This window comes from Ambystoma mexicanum, chromosome 9 (genome assembly GCF_040938575.1).
Source record: "Ambystoma mexicanum isolate Mex_15411 chromosome 9, UKY_AmexF1_1, whole genome shotgun sequence".
Lineage (NCBI taxonomy): Eukaryota > Metazoa > Chordata > Amphibia > Caudata > Ambystomatidae > Ambystoma > Ambystoma mexicanum.
This window is the reverse complement of record NC_090931.1, coordinates 1,492,508,177-1,492,527,589: the sequence shown is the minus strand read 5'-3', so window position 1 is coordinate 1,492,527,589 and position 19,413 is coordinate 1,492,508,177. Positions and strand designations below refer to the sequence as shown.

Genomic DNA, 19,413 nt, shown 5'->3' with positions numbered 1-19,413 from the left:
TGCCAGGCTAACCAGGCTCTTCTGGGCTATAAGCAAGAGCTAAATAGCTCCCAGCCCCCCTACATTTGGAACACTGGGGGCATTTTCAATAAGCTTTTGTCTAGCACACCTTCCTCCAAAGTTTCTCAAACACTGTAAAGATTATATCCAGAAGCATGCCATCATCTCTAGTTACGAAAACACAACTTCTGAGGTACAGCAGCACTCAAACTCCCCCCTGAGGATGGATGGCAGCTATTAGCTACTGGAGGTGTGGGTGACTCCCTTGGCTGTGCCCCCCTGTACCGCATGCTTTAGGTTTGTTGCTTTAGTCACTAGTTACCAGTGTAAAGTACTATCTTTTTTTTTCACAATGAGGAAGAGATTGAGCGCTACAATCAGAAACGCTGTACAGGAGGAGAACAGTGTGCAGAGTTGATAACCAGGCAGAAGAGGGGGAAGATGACATGATACACTGCAGATACACATGTTTAAATTTTACATATTTATGCATCAAGTACAAATCGGGAGGGAGGTGGATGCTGAGGAGGGAGAGGGCTACATGTTGGCTTTTCGCTCGCCAGGAAGAACGGCTTGAGGGCACTTCTGAAGGCCGGGAAAGAGGCTACAGTACTAAAGTGACTTCTGAAGAGTCGGACTATAGAAGAGGGTCTGAGATTGAGAATGTTTACCAGAGTTATGCAGTCAACATACCCAAACATACTGTAAAAGGAAGAGGAATGATGAAGAAAACCTGTTGACACTTGTGATGAAATAAGAGGAGAAAGGAAAACCACGAGGGCTTGAGGAAAAAGCCCATAACTCCTTGGGTAGACGCCGAGAGGCAATCATTGTGTAGGCAGAGGCGCTAGGGGGAGCCCTCTGAAAGTGCTAGAACGGTCCCGTGTAATGGGGGTGAAGTCAACCCAAGCCTACATGTAGGGCGCAGTGAATTTAGAAGATGCAGTATAGAAATTCAATCTCGCTACTGGTTCTGAACATCTAATAAGGGTCTATGCACACAGCGCAAGTTTGATGACAGTCAGCATTCTATCTTTTGGGTGTGTCCAGGAGCAGTTTCTTCCATAGGTTGGACTTTCTGCAGGTCCACCATCATTGCACTTCTCACACCATGTGTGGTGACTTTCACACAATAATGTGTGGTGACTTTTAAAATGATCATGTCAGACCACAGAGTTTTGATTTAAACATAATTTGTCAGACTGTTGGGTATCCAAAGATGTCTCTCTCAGTTGGCAATGGGTCTTTAAGTCACTTTCTCACTAGTGCCAGGTGCTTTGCCTTCAAGGTCCAGCATGTAAAGCTTGACCTGGTGATCAGTTTCTGGTGTGGCTCTGGAATGTTGCGTTCAAGTACCAGCTTTTTCACTTAATAACTTCCTTGATTGGATCTAGAGATTCTCCTTCAGGGTTCCAATTGGCAGCCTTTCATAGTTGCCTCAAATAAATAGCTCCAGGTTCTAGCTGAGGAAAGGGGAGGCTGGGAGAAAAGGCAATTGAAAGGGAGGAGGGAGTAAGCAGGAACATTCTGGAGAACAGGGAGAGCAAGAATAAAGAGAAGTCACCTAAAGGGGAGAATCTCAAGAAGGAGAAAGTTCAGGAGATGGAGAAGGGCTAAGCGAGGGGGAGATTAGAAGGAGGAGGAAAATCCAAAGGTGTGATGAAGAGCAAGGAGTGAATGGAGTTAAGAAAGACAAGGGGTACAGGAATTTTTCTACCATTATATTGATGACCGTACCTAGTGAGAAAAGGAGCCCAGATTCCCTAATGGACGATGTAAAGGACTGATGCTACAAAAAAGCAGGACTCAGACCTTAAGCCACATTAAGGGTGGATATAGCAGACTGCATTTCATCCACTTCAGATTGTCAAATTGAGTATTATAATGTACCTCAGGCACTGTTGAAAGTCTATCATGATGACTGATTAGGGTTTTGTTGGGAGAAGTGTTGAAGGGAATGCCATATAGTGCACCAAAGTGCCTGCACCACTGCTCTTGGGGGCGCTACGATCTCCTTTTGCCATTTTCATAGGCAAAATGGACCAGACGTAACCATTTTCCAACATACTCATAAGTTACCAGCTGCTACAGACTTCATCAGTTCATCCCAGGCAGTTTGCAGCATTTTAGTGAGTCTTTCTATTGCATTCTGGGCAAAGAACCCAAAGGAATAGTTTGTTGGGTGTTGTAAAAAACAAGGCAGTGCCCAACTAACTTTTCTTAATGAAGTTACAGTCCATGTCCAACAACCACATGACCTAAGCTCTATTTTTGGGAGTTGAATTGTGGAAAAGGCTTCACCTAGTCGCTTCATTAGAGCATTCACATTAGTCAAACTTTCCTGAGCAGTAGCTGCCTCCACTAAGCAGGCCTCAGTGAATGATCTATTTTCTGTAATGTGTTCTATCTTTTGTACACCTGTTGTGTTCGTCCATCACACCTTACAATGATTAGCTGATAAATCACCTTCTAGGAAGTTATGCAATTATCCACCTTCTGATTACCCAGGGGATTAATCTTAGTTAGGTGCAACAATGAATGATCGCTTTGCCCACTGATCCATCACTGATTTCCCGGCGATTACCTCCTCCCATGTGGCCAACTGATGGCAGCCACTACCTGATCCTAGTCCCTGCGGGCAGTTATATGAGGGAGGATCACAAGGGAGGAGATAGTCTCCGGGGAGATGTCATTGCTCCATCGGGTGAGACATGGTATCTCCCATTTTCCTTGAAAATAACCTTCCCATATCTGAAACCCTGGTGTATTGTCATGCATCTACTACCTTTCCTATGAAGAACAGGGAAAAAGAGAGATCAAGCTATATAGAGCAAAAGAGACTACCAGCTCAGCTATGCCGACTGGCGAGACAGAGAGAGCTACGCCTCTATGCCTCTCTGTGAGGAACAAGAGCAGAAAGGCTGGGAGCGCTGTGGTGGAGCAGAAAGAAGCTGCTGCACCAGGACATGCTGTAGGAACACCAGGAGCTGGTGAGGGACTTCTGGGCATTTGCAGGTGAAAGCAAGCAGTACTTCACTTACCGGAACCAAGAGGAAAGCAGGCATGTCAAGTGGATGCCGCGGGGGGACTACATTATCCAAAACAATATATAAGCCACTTTGGGAGCGGGTGAAGACCCCTGATGAACAGAGGTCCTGGCAGGAGAGTATACCAGGCAGTCACAAGTGTGTGAATATCAGAAGCCCTGGCAGGAGAGTATACCAAGCATTCACAAATATGTGAAAACCAGAAGCTCTGGCAGAAGGTTATACCAGGAAATGTCAATTGGGTGAACCAAAAGTCCTGGCAGGAGAGTATACCAGGCAATATGTGTTAAACAAGAAAGAAGGAGTAACATAACCTGGCAGAAAGATATACCAGGTGTCCTGAACGAAACCAATATTGCAATCTTAGTTAGGAGAAACAATGAATGATCACTTTGCCCACAAAATCACGTATCTAATTGGTAGTGCGTCACACTTGTAATAAAGTAATCAATTGTTGTGCTGCCCACTGATCCAATGAAGTTGGTTATTCCTGGAGATCAGTGGTATTCTGACATTAGCGCTTTCTTTATCCCACAAGAATATATGCATACAAAAACCCACAGCATGCATTCGAGCATCCAACATTGTTGGTTGGGGAATGCCATATGCCCTATCTTGATAGTCATCAAAGTGTTCTTCAATCGGCCCGATACCTAGTTTTAAATTCAGATCACCACCTCAAAACATTGGGCCATTACTTTCTGTATTCCTTTGCATAATATGTTTAATTTATTTGTCTAGGTTCTCCGAGAATTCTAGTTTCTCCTCTTTCCATAGTGCTCGATAGGAATTAAATCACCAAAACGAAGAAGATCCTCTACACTTTCATTCTACAATTTATATTGTCTCTTTAGTCAAATGTATTTCTACCTGGTAGTGTTTAGACAATCGATCAGACAGCAAAGCCCCACCCCCAACCTTAATTTCTGTAAGTTTTGCTCCATCTAGCCACTCTAGAGACAGAAAAAACCTGTCTCATATAAGGTGACATTAATCAGGTTTTTTGGACGAGCAAAACATCAGACTCAGCAAATCAGTTGACAGTACTTCAATTGCATCACACAAAAGGATCACAATGATATAATATATGCAGCTGGGCGTCACTTGAATGAGAGGACCAACAAGTCAATGCACCTTTGAAGCCTAGAAACGCACTCCTTTCCCCACTGTATGTGTCTGGGAGATGCACGGAAGATGTCATTTTAATGGCATCTCCCCCAAAAAAATACAAAAGGAGTTAAGACTGGATGACAGACAATTGCTGCTTGAATTACAGCAAAATAGAAATCATCCTTTTTCATCCAATGGACCACCCATCAGATCCCCATTTCAAATGGCTGAAGTCTCTGGGCCAAACCCATCTATGTCAATAAAAACTGTGGCACCATCATGGGCCATGCGGCCTTCAGCGCGCTTTCCACAGATGCTTCCTGATGAAACCTACTCCATGACTACGAGAAACCCTTTACATTTCCCTGTTCATCCATCCACGGCTTTTCCAATGTTGACCATCACTCCTAGGACGCTTTAGTCGCAAATCTGTAGAATTCACCTGATGTTAAACAGACAGGTACTAGATCATAATGGGACTGTTTATTGCACTCTCCTATCCCACTCTCGCATTTGCCGTGTGTTACCGCATCCCCTCTCTCTTTGCACTTTGAAACAGCTCTGTTGCAATTTGGCACTTCATAAAAGAATAATAAACAGATGCATTCTGATACAAACAAATATAGACTATCCACACAATGGTCGACTAGAGCACAAAATCTCATCATATACGTCATCAGTATATCATTGATGGTTATGGGTCCCCTTACATTAACTCAAAGCAAAGAGGACACGGTCTTGGATCTTACTTAAGAATAGTTACTTACCTATTGGTAATGCTCTTTCTGAAGGATGTTCCTCCCACGACTCCTCATCTAGGATAATCCTACCCACAGCGCAGCTTCTGTTCAGAATAGTTTCTGTTGCCATGGGATGCAGTGAGGCTGAATGTCGGGTCTGTCAAACAACTCTGCTAATCTCATATTTGCTGTGATTGGTGTCTTGGACCCTTATTCATCCTCGGGGCCCTGGACCAATCATATCCAATCTCCCCAGCTTCTGTCTACCTTCACCATTTGTCTCGGCACAGCCTCTGCACTGGAGACTCGCACTTTCCACCCAATGCGGCTCATGGCCGCATATCACTTATCATACCTTGCACTTCGTCTATGGCTCACCCTCGAGCACGGACACCCCAGCACCTACCCCACTGCCCTCTTCCTTGCTGTACTTGCACGTCCTGAATACTCACAAGGCATAGTAGGTTCGGACGTCCCTTCCCCCACTGTAATCTATGTATATTTTAATTGTATTGCAATCCCATGTTTACTCCCTGTTGCCCTGTGGGCACTTAGAAACAGAATGTATTTGCTGTATAAGCGCCTAACAAGCAAACAATAAACTAAACTAAACTCTATGCGCCACAAGCCGTGTCCGCAGTTCCACCCTTTATCCCTAGCACTCCGACGCTCAGGCACCGTGGAACTGATGGTGGACTAGCTATCCACCAAGAGGGACGGGTAGGGAGGGTGATGAGTAATCCATGGGAGAAAAATCCATCAGACAGTACATTACTGATATGGGAGTACATTTTTCTTCTAATGTATTACATCCTCCTGCAGATTCCTCATCCATGAAAGACTCCCAAAGCAGTACACTAATCTCGGAGGAAGGAGGAGAGCAAGGACACCACCTATACCAGAAAACTCTGGAGGACTGCCCTACCCAAGCGGGTGTCCTCTCCGGAATGTGAATCTGAGCAGTAATGCTTAGCAAACTAGTGCAAAGAAGCTCACCTTGCAGCCTGGCAGATGACCAGGACGGGGACTCCCCTCTGAAGGGCAGAGGTGGTGCCAATCCTCTGGTAAAATGGGCTCTGAGACCCACAGGCACATCCTTTCCAGCCAGATCTTGCATTCCAAGATGTAGAGAATAATCCACCTTAAGAGGGTCTGTTTGGTCACAGCACTGCCAGCATGAGCCCCAGGGTAACCAATGAAAAGCTGGTCATCTTGCCTAGCCTCTCTCGCCCGAGAGACACAGTAACTGCGGGTCTGCACCCGGTCCAGCTGATCTTTCGGATGAGGCAGAGGAAGATGGGTCTTTTGAGAGAGAAGAAAATCCGAGACCACATTTGGAAGAAAAGAGGGCCTCACGCTCAAAGCCACCTTCTCTTTAAAGAAACCACGTAGGGAGGTTGAACAGATAAGGACTGGAGTTCTCTCACCCGTCTCGCAGAAGTAATGGCAACAAGGGTGAGCAGTCTAACAGAAGATGAATGAAGGGGTTCAAGCGAAGTTCCCATAAGGAAAGTCCAAAACAAGTGTAAATCCAACACCAGGACCACAAACTGGTGTGAATGAAACTGCTTACACGAACCTCGCAAGAACTGCATGACAGTGAGGATTGTGAAGAACGAGCCCTGTTCCCAGGGACATCTTGAAAACCAAAATAGCACCAAGGTATCCCCTAACAGTGCCAATCAACAGGCCCACTTGGGCCAAGGACAACATAATATGCAACTCAGAGGATAATGGACAGGATAAAGGGTCCAGATCCCTCTCCTGGCAGCAGGCTGAAAATGTAAGCCATCTGTAGACATAAATAGACTTTGTAGTGGGTTTCCACAGTGAAAGGAGCACATCAAGGACATAATCCGACAGCTCCCACCCCTGTATCTCAGCCTCTCAGTAGCCAAGCATGAAGGTTCAGGCTGCTGAGGTTTGGGAGGAGAAACCACCCTTCTGATTGGGAGAACAAATCGACTCTCCTTAGAAGGCACCAGGGATGGCGGATGGACATTTTAACCAACTCCAGATACCATTTTTTTACGGGCCCAGTCCAGTGTTATCAGGATTAGCGTGTTTCCGAACAGGCACAATCTCCTTAGAACTAGCAGAATGACAGGAATCATCAGGAACGCATAAAGGAAGTCGAAAGTCCACTCGACCGCCAGTGCATCCCCCACAGCTCCCCAACATCAAAATTCACTGGAGCAGAACAACTCTCACTTCCTGTTCAGACTGAAAGCAAAGCGGTTCACTTGAGAGTTCCCCAAAAGGAGAAGATCTCCAGAATTTCCTGGCAGAACTCCCATTCGTGGGAGGCCGAGGTCTTCCTGCTCAAGACATCAGCTGTGACATTCTCTCTTCTGACAAGATGAGCTGCCATCAGAGATGCCATTCACCACAGCCCAGAAACACAGCCACATCAGAGGCAAATACCTCACCCCACCTCGTTTGTTGAGGTAGTGCATGGCCACGGTGTTGTCCATCAAGATCGGCAGAGTCTTGCGTTTCACAAAGGGGAGGAAGGTGACCAGGGCCAGCCTGCTTGCCCTCAGCTCAAGCAAGTTAATTTGTTCCCGAGACTCTGCGGGAGACCACAGTCCGCTCACAGTTAGATCCGACAGATGAGCACCTCAACCAGTCGGAGACGCGTCTGTGACGACTGTCGCCCGAGACAAAACAACGCACCTCTCAACAAGTTGTCTCGCAAGGCTAGCCACGCAAGACCCTGAGCCACCTTGTCCGAGACCTGTAAAAGGTCTTATATTTAGCCTTGAAAATGCAACCATTGACCAGGGTTCAATCCCAAATGGATACCTGGTCCCCTACCTCATCGCAGATATCACACATCTTTGGCATACAGGGTCTAAACGGTCTAAAGCAGAAGTCAGGGCCGGTGCTGAGAAATCCACGTCCTGAAGTGGAGTCGGGCAGAGGGGAAGTTCTTCCCTCTTCTTGGCCAAGCTCGAGCCCATAGGCATTTGGGAGCGGACCACAGAGAGCACCATGCTGGTTGTGGAACACGGGTGGGTCCAGTCAATGCCAGGCCCAAAGCCACCCGCGCAGTGGCTGAAATTGTTCCTATTCCTATAGGGTGGAGGATTGGTGGGAAAAGGTACCTTATCCAGCTCCAAAGAGCCTCTGGATCTGTGATGCTTTTTGGAAGAGGATAAAGAATGCTGGCGTAAGGATCTATTGTGTTGCTTCTTTTTGCTTACACAGAGGGGACCTCACCTCGGACCGAATCTCTGCGTGACTTCAACCGAGACCGGGCAACATCACCCTTCGTCTCATGGACAAAGACAAAACATATTGCCGCCCGTTCTAAGAGGGTCTTCGGGTACATGGACTGACAACCCTCAATCCTGGGTGTCGTGCTCCTTGGCCAAGCAGTACATGCAAATTTGGTGCAGATTCGAAACCAGCATCTGCTGGTCGCAGTCCAAACACAGTTTAAATTCCAAGGCCTTCATAGGATTGGGCATGACGATAACACACTTAAAACTTAACAAGCTTGTCCCTGAAGCGAACGGAGTGCATGGAAAAAGAGAACTAAGTTCACCAAGCTCTGTGCCTCATTATATATAGGCCCTGACCTCATGTCCGGCACAGGATGCATAGAGCCATCGGACGGAGCTGATGCAGAGCCACACTGCGCCCCCTGGTGCTGGAAAAGCTTCCAAAGAGCGGCTGCACTGTGGATAGGTTCATAATAGATGAGCAGATTGTGGGAGGAAGGAAGAAACCCATGTAGTTGCGATTTCCTCAGGTGGTGGCAGAAAGTTTCCACTGTACAGTTTCTGTGAGCCTGAAGAATTTATTCAGGACATGGCGTTGTCCCTTCCTGCTGGATTTCTTTGGTCTCATTGTTGTAATTAACATTACGTTTCTCTAATATTGCTGTTAATTGCACAGTTAGCCATGTTAATCTTTTTGTCTCAGCGTTCTATGAGGTCTATCCTGATGGTCAGTAGTGGCTAGGGAATATTAAGAGCTTAATATGATGCTGCAGAGTCAGGCAAGGACTTCCAGATTCTATGCCGTGCACTCCATCAGAACGGTTGCTAGAACCCAGCACAGGTCACTACCTTACAGAGGCGGCGCCAGGACATCATGTGTGAAGAACGTCCTGCATGTTCAACTTAGGAATCCGTGGGGGGGGGAGGTTGTTGTTGGGCATATCGTTCCACTCCTACCCCTACAGTTGCTGTACTCTGCTGTATGGGACTTGGTGCCACGCCTGAACGTCCTCGGCTGGAGAATGTATGAAGGGGAACCAGTTTCTCTTTTGGAGCTAGCATTTTGGGGCTTCTCAATTTGTACCATGTACTGTGGCATTTCTGTTCAGGAGGTAATGGAAATGCATGACTTTGGAATTATCAAGGATGTTGGAGTTCCTTTCTGGTAGTTTTGTGCCACTGGTCAATCACTTCTTAATGTTCTGGGGATTTGCTTTACCGGAGTCCATCAGTTGTGCTTTTTTTTATGTATGACCGGTTTCCGTTTGCAGTACCAGGTTTGTGTGTGCAATGCCAATTCCAGATTAACTTTATGCCCATTTTTTTCCTCTGAACAAATACATTTCTGTATGCCATTAGTTTTTAAGGCTGATATTTATTCTCATAGGAAAACTGGGCCATGTATAATGCCATGTGAACAATACCTTCTTTTCATAGCTGCACAGTATGCCTTTCTCAGGACTCAAAATGTGCACTCGCCGTGCACTAGTGATAATTGCCAGTAAGGAAGTTAAAGGATAGTTCCGGGACTTTTTTTTTATTGTCCCTACGGTTCGGCCATGTGTTTTTAAGCATAAATCGGTAGATCGTAGAAAACTTTCCTATGGACCTTACCCGACTTTTCGTCCATTAACGCACTCGAAATCAGCCGCCATTTTGTGATAATCCTATCATTTCCCCCCATCGACCTGGCTCACCTGCGTTCGCGGCACTAAATCAAATCCCCCGCCCCTGAAACAGACTTTATCAAAACATTCATATTCCCCGCCTCTATCCGTGACGTGACTGTGCTGCGTAGGCAAACGCGCCCAGGCGTCTTCTACGCGACTCCACACAGAACCCGGAAACCGACACAGATCAGCTCACAACACAGCGCGCCACAATTCGGAATATGAAACTGTACTTTAAAATCAAACCGCAACACGGTACATTTGGTAAAGTACATTTATTGGACATCAAATGTTTAGAGAATATTCAGCGATTTGCATTTTTCTTTGCTCTCGATCCAAAATAGTTTGTCTTGAGGCAAGCGATGTTCGTGTGCAGTACACAGGGTGTTGGTTTACGATAAAATAAGCTCTTCGGTCGCACTGATAATCGCATGGCTGTTCCAACAACGAGGCACTAGGCCACCACAACGGTATGTATGTTGCATCTAGCCATTAGTACCGCGTAAGGGCATACTTGTACTTGGCGATCGTCCCATAAAATGGTCAGGGTGGTAACGTTGTTCACGCGGAGAAGCAACTGGCGGCTGTAAAATCCATCCGCCGGTGTCTGGTACTCGTGACACGGACAATAATGAAGGATGTACCTGTTTTAAAAACATAAAAAATGAAATTAGTCTCACCATCAGATCTTTATTAAAATTATTCATTTTATATATTGGTCGGGAAATTATTTCATAGCTAGGACAGTGCAACTGGGTATTATACGTCATTTCCAGTAACCCACCCCCTCTCCTCCGCCTTTTTCAGAGCCGCCTGAGCGCCAGTGGACCACTTCGTCACTGATATGATATAATATGGCATTTGCAACGCGCCTATACACAAGTGTTTCAAGGCGTGGCGAGGCAAGGTAAGTGCAGAACAAGTGCTGGGAAGGGGGGGCTGTAGGATACTGAGACAGTCCCCCAGTGCAGGGGTTGACAGGGAGGCAGTGCAGGTGGAGAGTGGAAGGGCCCAGGACCGAGGTCGCAGACAGTGGACCAGTTGTAGCAGGGGAGAGGGAGAGAGAAAGCAGAAGCAAAGAGGAAGGTTTTGAGGTGCTTCCGTAAAAGGAGATGGTTCTCCTCAAGATAGTGCGCGGTACAAAACAATATGCCACATAGAACGAACAAGTACAACTTAACCCGTCTTTAAAGCTACTGTATAGTAATTAAATTGCGGTATAAACTCATCTAAAGAGTTACTTACATTATATTTGCATTTTCCATTGTGTCTGTGCGTAGGGCAGCCCCGAAATACCACTCCTTCTATGCCGACGTTATTTCTTCTAATGAACGAACATTAAATGGCTATCGTTTCTGAAATTTTATTCATTATCGTTTCTTACGTTATTGCACCACACCCCCAAAAAGAAGTCTTTCGGGATGGTCCCGGCCTGTCAAGGTCAAATAACAATAGAACCTTATACTGAGTCGTGGGCCATTCCAGCACCCGAGCAAAAAATCAAAGCAGCTGACCTTCACTTTGAACGAGCACACATTCCTAGTTAGCTACATTCAGTGTAAGGCCATCTCACAGGACTTGAAATTTACACTCCATCTTTGCATTTTGTCTGCGTGCTTTGCAGCCCCAGAGAACCATAAATACAGAGACATTCTATATTTTTTGAAAAATGATTTATATTACTGTTTGGTTTAATTTAATGCGCAAATGAACAAGGTTGGATAGACACATTGCATGTACACTGAGCAATCACTTTTATTTACACAATACATAGCTACACATATTCAATGGGCCTGCGACATGAGGAGACTCGAGAGCAAAGTCACAGGTGACACCCGGGTGGTTCGCACTACTGCACCGTGAAGGGAGGGGCAAGGGTGGAGAGACACATTGCATGTACACTGAGCAATCACTTTTATTTACACATTACATAGATACACATATTCAATGGGCCTGCAACATGAGGAGACTCGAGAGAACAGACAATCAAATTACAATCATTTAAACCGTGATGTGTATTTCTCAATGAGCTCTGCTTTAGGTGGACATGGAACAGAGGCAATGTTGGGTGGCAATGCAGTTGTCCCCTGCACAGGTTCGTTCACAACTCCATGTATGTGCCTATCTAGAACATCAACAATAAGTCTCTCAATAAACTCATATTGCATATCCTCAAACACTGGTTTGATCACCCATTGTTTACTTCTTTTAGTGAAGGCCTTATTGTAGCGAAGCGTCCCTAAAGTTCTGGTCGTCCTACTTTGTTGACGGCCAACATTATGGTTATGTGCCAAGACCGCTAGAAGAGTCCGATTTATCATGCCCTCCATGCCAAAATGCAATCGTTTTGGCCTGTACTTTAGGCACATATTGTGGAACACCTCCAAATCTCCTGTGTGGCAGAATTCCGTGAGTCCCCTCAAATCTCTTGTTATAGTTTTATCAAATACAATCTTTTCAATGGCTTTGTGAGTGGGTGATGAAGGAATCAACCACTTCTTCTTCCGTGCCTCCTCTGTGGACAAATGGCCATGTTCACAATTGTGGAAATGTTGGTTCGTGTTCCAGCGGTGAACGTTGCTACAGTGTAGCATTACTGACCGCCATTTTTCCAGTAGAATTTCCAATGACCCTTCAAATGTTTTTGAGCTCCACCAAAGATGGTTGCTGATTGACTTGGACCACTGTGAAATACCTTGCATATCTTTTTTTTTACCTGCAGCCGACATTTTTTTATTGATTGTTTTTGCAAGATGCCATACGTCAAATTGGTGATTTATATTTTTGTACTCTTCTCTCATTGTCTTGGCAATTGAAACGTGTCTGTCCGTGGCTATCAGGTCGATCACCATTCCCCGCGATTGTAGTTCTTGCAATGATGCTACAAAGCCAACTTTCTCCATGGCCACTGAGGATGTACTTTGTGACACCTGCACGACCACCGAACTCACAATTTTCTTACTTTCCATGTCCTGAAAGTGGTAGGTGCAGTACTTGGCTGAAAATCCTGGGCTGTCGCACTGTCCATCACCGGCTAGCCTGAACCGTTTGCCCGCGAATGTACTTTCAATAGACATTTTTTCCATTCTCCAAGCTTCGCTAATGGCTGGAAATAGATAATCGGTTTGGTATTTGTAGAACTGAGTTTTCGCAATGAAATGGATTCCCACAAACTGAAAGAAATACTCTAACTTTTTAAAACTTGAACCACTAAAAAGTGCGGCCTCTGCACAAAGTAGATTGCCTGCTGGCAGTTGCCCCAGCATGGGTTGTGCAGACCATGAGAACGGATGATATTGTGTACAGGTGGCATGTATTTTAAGGTTAGTGCCTCGAATTGCACGAGTCACATTAATCAATGGCTCCCCACATACTTCCCCACCAACCAAATGCCCACATTTCAGCATAATAATAATATCAATCAAACTACTATCGAATACAATGAATTTGGCCTCTTTCCTTATACTGTCACTCTGCATCCCAGCTGGTTCGGCCTGTAACGTTGAGGACATGTCACTCACAGTAAAGGTACAATCTCTGATATCGTCTTCCGCTATGTTCAGTGATATTGATGGTGTTTCACTGTTGTCCATTACATTCTCTTCCATTGCAACATCTGTTCCTTCTCCGGCGATGGGAGAATAAAACAATTTCTTCAACTTTCTCGCGGTCTTAGTTTTTGCGGGTGTGGATTCTGTGAATTGATCTCCGACTGCATCCGAACCACCAGGAGGACATTCACTATCAATGGCTGGTGGTGGTATAGCTCCGTTGTCAATCACTTCATATTCTTCCCATTGGCACGATGCATCTCCAGTCTCAAGTCCCTGCCAAAAGGTTTGACAAGCAACATCTCTCGTTCGCTTCACTGTCTGTGTAGATCTAGTTCGTACACCCACTCGCAACTAGAGGAAAGATTGGAAAAGGGATGTTCAGTTTAAACACAACTTACAGTATTGAACTATTAACAGTGAAAAACAACATAATATAGTGACCAGGACACTAACCTTCTTTTGCGTTCTTTTCTTTGAAACTTTCTTGCCTCGAACTTCAACATCTGGACGCTGTTTCTCCGACTCGTGTGTGCATGTCTCCACTTCCTCTTGCGATGCAACGACTATATTTTCACGATAAGCACATCCATCACTCACTGACGCTCCATTGACTCCCTGAAACATAGAACTTTCATTAGTATGTATAATAATATTGAAAACACAAAATGTACTTGGGGACCAATACCCACGTACATCTCAATAGCAAAACACGAATGAACGCATTGTGTAGAACATTAAAACGACAATTATTCACGCATTGTTGACCTAGTTAGATGGAACTGTCAAGATCCATACCTCGGGCTCCGCATAGACTTCCATTGATGATATTATTGAAGATGACGCTTCAGCAACTCCCTGAAACACAGTAATTGCATTAGTATGGTTTTCTATTTGTTAAAAAGAACATAAACTTTGTGCAGGCGTCAACGGCTCATCTAAATAGACCTGCACAAATGATCAGTTGTCAAAAATAAATAATGGATACCTAAATATGATTGGATTTGCTCGATCGTTGGAAGTGTCACCACCCAGAGATCTGCATCAACTACTAGGGGTGATGTTCTTGTAGAAGAAGCTCCGTCATCTCCCTGAAACATAGTACTTGCGTTAATAAAGAAGGAAGTATAGCGGATGTAATCACGTCATATGATCTCGCTTGATCGAACTGTCAGTATCCATACCTCGAAATGCATGAGAACATCAAGGGACGCTGTAACTGCGGTGCACACTTCTGCAAGCTGTTGCGCCGACCCGTAACTGCATGCTCCCCCTTCTTCTTGGACTAATGCTCCATCGACTCCCTGAAACATAGGACTTTCATTAGTAATGAACACAATATTGAAAAAAGAAGACACATAGGAGGGCGACGACAGAAGGACATATCAATGGCTAAAAACGAAAGAAACATTGTGTGTAACAATCACGCTACAAGAATGCAAGATCTGATGATCTCCATCGATGGAACTGTCCGGAAACGTACCTCGAGCATCTGAGTGACATCAACGGTTGTCGTCAATGCGTTGGACTCCTCAGCATCTCCCTGAAAGACAGTACTTGCATTATTTTGGATAACAATAATTATAATTGAAAACAAAGACTAGAGGACGAGTACTAGGGTGTACCATTAGGTAAAATAATTACACGATAAATTAAAAGTATTGATTTACATGCCTAAAACAAGTCAGTGGCAGAATAGCTAAGTAAGATTACCCGATAGGCGCTTGAAGTGGCTGATGACTGCAATAACGACACGGATGGAGAATCTTCCGCCTTCATATTGAGTGGATACATAAATGGGGAAATTATTGTTAGCTAATGCTACACACTACCGCAAGGCCGAGAGCTAGATCCGTAAACTTGACTCACCAGTGGAGGGATGTGGACGAATAGAGTGGGAATAGCGGTTGAGAGCAATTTTCACCTCGTTCGCGGTGTTTTCTTCTTTATTAGCAATGATGTGGAGTACATGTCTGAGCTAAAGTGCCTGCTGCAGATGCGGTATCGATCACCCCTCTTGTCCGCAAAGACTTCTAGGACTCTACTTTCAAGCTCAGACGGTGGATATCCGCAATATCGGACCCATTCTCTTATCTGATCTATTGTCTTAGGGAAAACATGCATTATAGTACCTTCAGATTTATTATGGGTCTTCGAAGGGCAACCGCCAATGGAACAGGCAGGCATTGTGGAAAGTTCTGAAAAGTAAAGATCAACAATTCTCAATGAATACCAATGTGTTAAAAAATTAAATGACACATAAAAGGTCCAATGCAAGGTTCGGTTTGGTTCTTGGAACTATACACGTTATTCACATGCGGATAAGTATTTGAATAACTTTAAAAAAAATAGAAAAATAATTTGACTAAACTCAGAACATGTGACTAGTTCCTTGCATGTACTGTCTTGAACGAAAAGAAAACATGGATGCAATTTGATGACTACTAGCAAATAGATATAAATTAAAAAATTGGACGCAAAATGATTATGCTACATGGCCTTACCTTGACGAACAAACAGTTAGATGCAGGATCAGAGTAGTTTCTTGTCGTAGAACAGGGAGCAGTTCACAGGTTGCAAACTGACGAGTTTGCTCGAAGTGGTCACGGAAGTTCACAGAGACGAAGAGCAGATAACCAGCACCTTCACGGGTGGACTAGCAAAGCGCAAAGAAGTTCTCATTCGAAATATGAAGTGGGTTATAAAGAATTCGAAACAGGGGTGTGTTTGTGAATGAATGACGTGTATATGTCGTGGCATTATGCAGTTTGCAGGGGGGCGTCCAGCGTGATGGGGGATGCTTGGCAGGAGACACGGGGTCTGGAGGTAGACATGGGAACAACAACCCATGCTCTATAGACCACTTTGAAGTGTACATGGTCTTTGGCACCTCTTGGCCTTTATCGCTCCCTGACAGCTCCACTTGCCAGCGCAAGTACCCCGGTGCAAACTGCCTTTGATAGGGCGGGGGGTGGATTGGGGCGGTGGTCGTGCAGACAAGACACAGGAAGACTCGTGAATGGAGACACACTTATGTGGATTGCAGGGGGGCGTCCAGCGTGAGGGGGGATGCTTGGCAGGAGACACGGGGTCTGGAGGTAGACATGGGAACAACAACCCATGCTCTATAGACCACTTTGAAGTGTACATGGTCTTTGGCACCTCTTGGCCTTTATCGCTCCCTGACAGCTCCACTTGCCAGCGCAAGTACCCCGGTGCGAACTGCCTTTGATAGGGCGGGGGGTGGATTGGGGCGGTGGTCGTGCAGACAAGACTCGTTTGCCGCAGGGCCTCACCAAGGAGAGGCCATCTAACTGCATGTAAGAGGCAGGCTGCAGGATCTAGTACATGGAAGGCAGGGGGGTGAGTTTATAAATACCAAATCAAAACAACCATTGTTAAAATATATGTTGGGTTTTATTTTAGATCTTAATTTCAATTGAACATAAATAATAAACATTACACATTATAAAGTTCCGGTTGCAGCACATCCAGGGAAAATCCGCGGTATTGTCCACTGTCGCTGGGGAAATGTTGTCTAATGGCAAGTACCGCACAGGCAGGTATTACTCTCCGAACGCGGTGTCCGAGCCTCCCGTGAAGCCACCAAGTGAAGCAACGATAGGCCACCAGCCTGTACCACCTGTGAAAAAGAAAGATGCAATGGAACCAATTTACATGCGTTCGAATGATATGTAGATGTAATTTTATATGTGGGAGATGACCATGAAATAGTGGCATCACTGACATCACAACCAGAGTATACTTACTCGTTACTCGGATTACGCGGACGAACAGTGCCGCGAAGTTCGTGCATAAGCACCATCATCATCCTCAACACGGTCCGTGAGAGGCAGGCTTCCCTGAACTCTGGCAGCTCGGTGATGCATTGCGGACTTGGCTCGCCTTCCGAAATGTAGGCCAAGCACCCGGAATTTTCACGGCAGCAGCAGTTCTCCTCCTCAGTTGGCATTAGCTCGCACCGATTGCACGTGCACCAGGTGGAGACGCCGTCCATGCGACATGGTCCAGGCTCTTCATCCGTTGACTGGTCCTCCCAACTGCCGTCCGAATCCCCATCGTTTTCGCGTGCTTGCCTTTCCAGTAGTTCCTCCTCGGTGTACTCGGGCTCGTACATATACGGCATTATTGTAGCCATTGTGTGGTAAAGAAAGTAAAATAATTTACAGAGATGGTACAGGTGTTCACAAGGCCTAGAAGCGGCGAAGGTAGCTGACCAGAGCACAGAAACGAGTCACAGAATACTCAAAGTAACACAGAGAGAGGAATGGAATCGGAAATCGGCTGCTGTGTGTTGGGAAATGGTGTGTTTATACTTATTGAGGAAAGAGGCGTCCTGCCATTTCCATGGCGACACTCCATTAGCTGAGGCGCAGCGATTGTTGACACGAAACGTGCTTTGGCGTTGGGAAATGGGCGGTACGCGTCTGCTGATGTCAGGCTCAGGGGCGGGGGGTTTGATTTAGTGCCGCAAAAGCAGGTCAGCCAGGGCGATGCGGAAAGTGATAGGATTATCACAAAATGGCAGCTGATTTCGAGTGCGTTAATGGACGAAAAGTCGGGTAAGGTCCATAGGAAAGTTTTCTACGATCTACCGATTTATGCTTAAAAACACATGGCCGAACCGTAGGGACAATAAAAAAAAAGTCCCGGAACTATCCTTTAACTATACATTAGTTCACCATGTTATTAGGCTCTCAGTGTTTACTGCAGCCCTTACTCGAGTGCGAGAATGCTTAGGTAGGGACTAGTTCAGCACTGTGTATGTGTTGGTACTGTGAGGAATCCAGGGAACAGGTTCCTTCTCACCAAGGGGGAGCCCCCCTTTCAGAGTAGGAAGGCGAGCCTGCTACGCAAAACACTCCCTATGGGATAGGGCAAGTGGGATCTCACCGGGGGTGACCCCCACAACCCTCATTAGAGGAAAACGACTCCAAACTTAGTTTGTCTAGAACATCTCCCTCAACACCAATGTCCCAAATGAGTGCTGCATACATGGGCACTGATAATACTGTTAAAAAAAGGGGCCATTAAATATGCTTGGTTTGACCCCTCCTTGAAACTGCAACCGCAGCACCAATGGGATTATGTCTCTCATTGCAGGTAGAGACATATGAGAGACAAGGCCCTTACCTGGTGTTGAGGAGCGAATGCGAAATGAAGAGACTGCTGAGAGAGGACCAGTCGGAGAGAGAAGCCAAGCAGGGCGGCAGCCGCCGCTGCAGCATGGAGCAGGGATATTGTTATTGGTATTGTTATTTTGCATTTATATAGCGCCTTATATACCATTGCTATGGTCTGAAGGCGCTGGTAGGTTGAATGCCCTTGGGAACCGAAGTTCAGATCAGTAGAGAGAGTAGAGAGAATCGAAAAGGTGCATGTGGGCACCATGTATGTGTGCAGCTCGTGCGGTATCAGTGTAATAGCTGCTACTTAGCGGTAGGTGTGGTGGTTGAGAGATCAGGAGTATGTGTACGTTCTGGCAGGATTTATCCAGAGCGGAGGTGGCTGCGTTAGGCCTGAGGAGAACGCCTGGCTGGGGGGTGAGTAACCAGCAGTGTTTACTCAGAGTGATGTGGAGTGACCGGCGGATGTTGGTATGAGAACAGATATACCGAATGGTGTCATAATATCTCTGTGTTCTAGTTGAATAGTGATGTAAAGGAGAGAGTAAGTGTGGTGATGTGATATGGTGGGTTGTATGGTCTTTCACACGTTCTCTGTATTCAACCCTACTATAAACATCACTTCTATGCACTCCAGTCCGTTCCATGCACTCCTATCCCTCTACGCACTCCCCTCTGCGCACTCGACCCCTCTGCGCACTCGACCCCTCTGCGCACACATCCCTTTACGCACTCAACAGCAATATGTTGTTTCATATATTCATCTCTACACTCATCTGTTCTATACACTCATCCTCACTGTACACTTATCGACTCGTCCGCTCAGTCCCGTCATCCACATTATTCACTCATCCGCTCTGTCCACTCATCAGCTCTATGCCGTCATCCGCTCCATCCACTCATCAACTCCATCTACTCATC

At 45.8% G+C, this 19,413-nt stretch overlaps 1 protein-coding gene across 1 annotated transcript in view; it reads right to left on the bottom strand.

The window, feature by feature from the left end:
• The window catches only part of LOC138489276 (zinc finger protein 268-like), a 175,734-nt gene that overhangs the window by 87,936 nt on the left and 68,385 nt on the right, over nt 1-19,413 (bottom strand). The window lies entirely within an intron of this gene.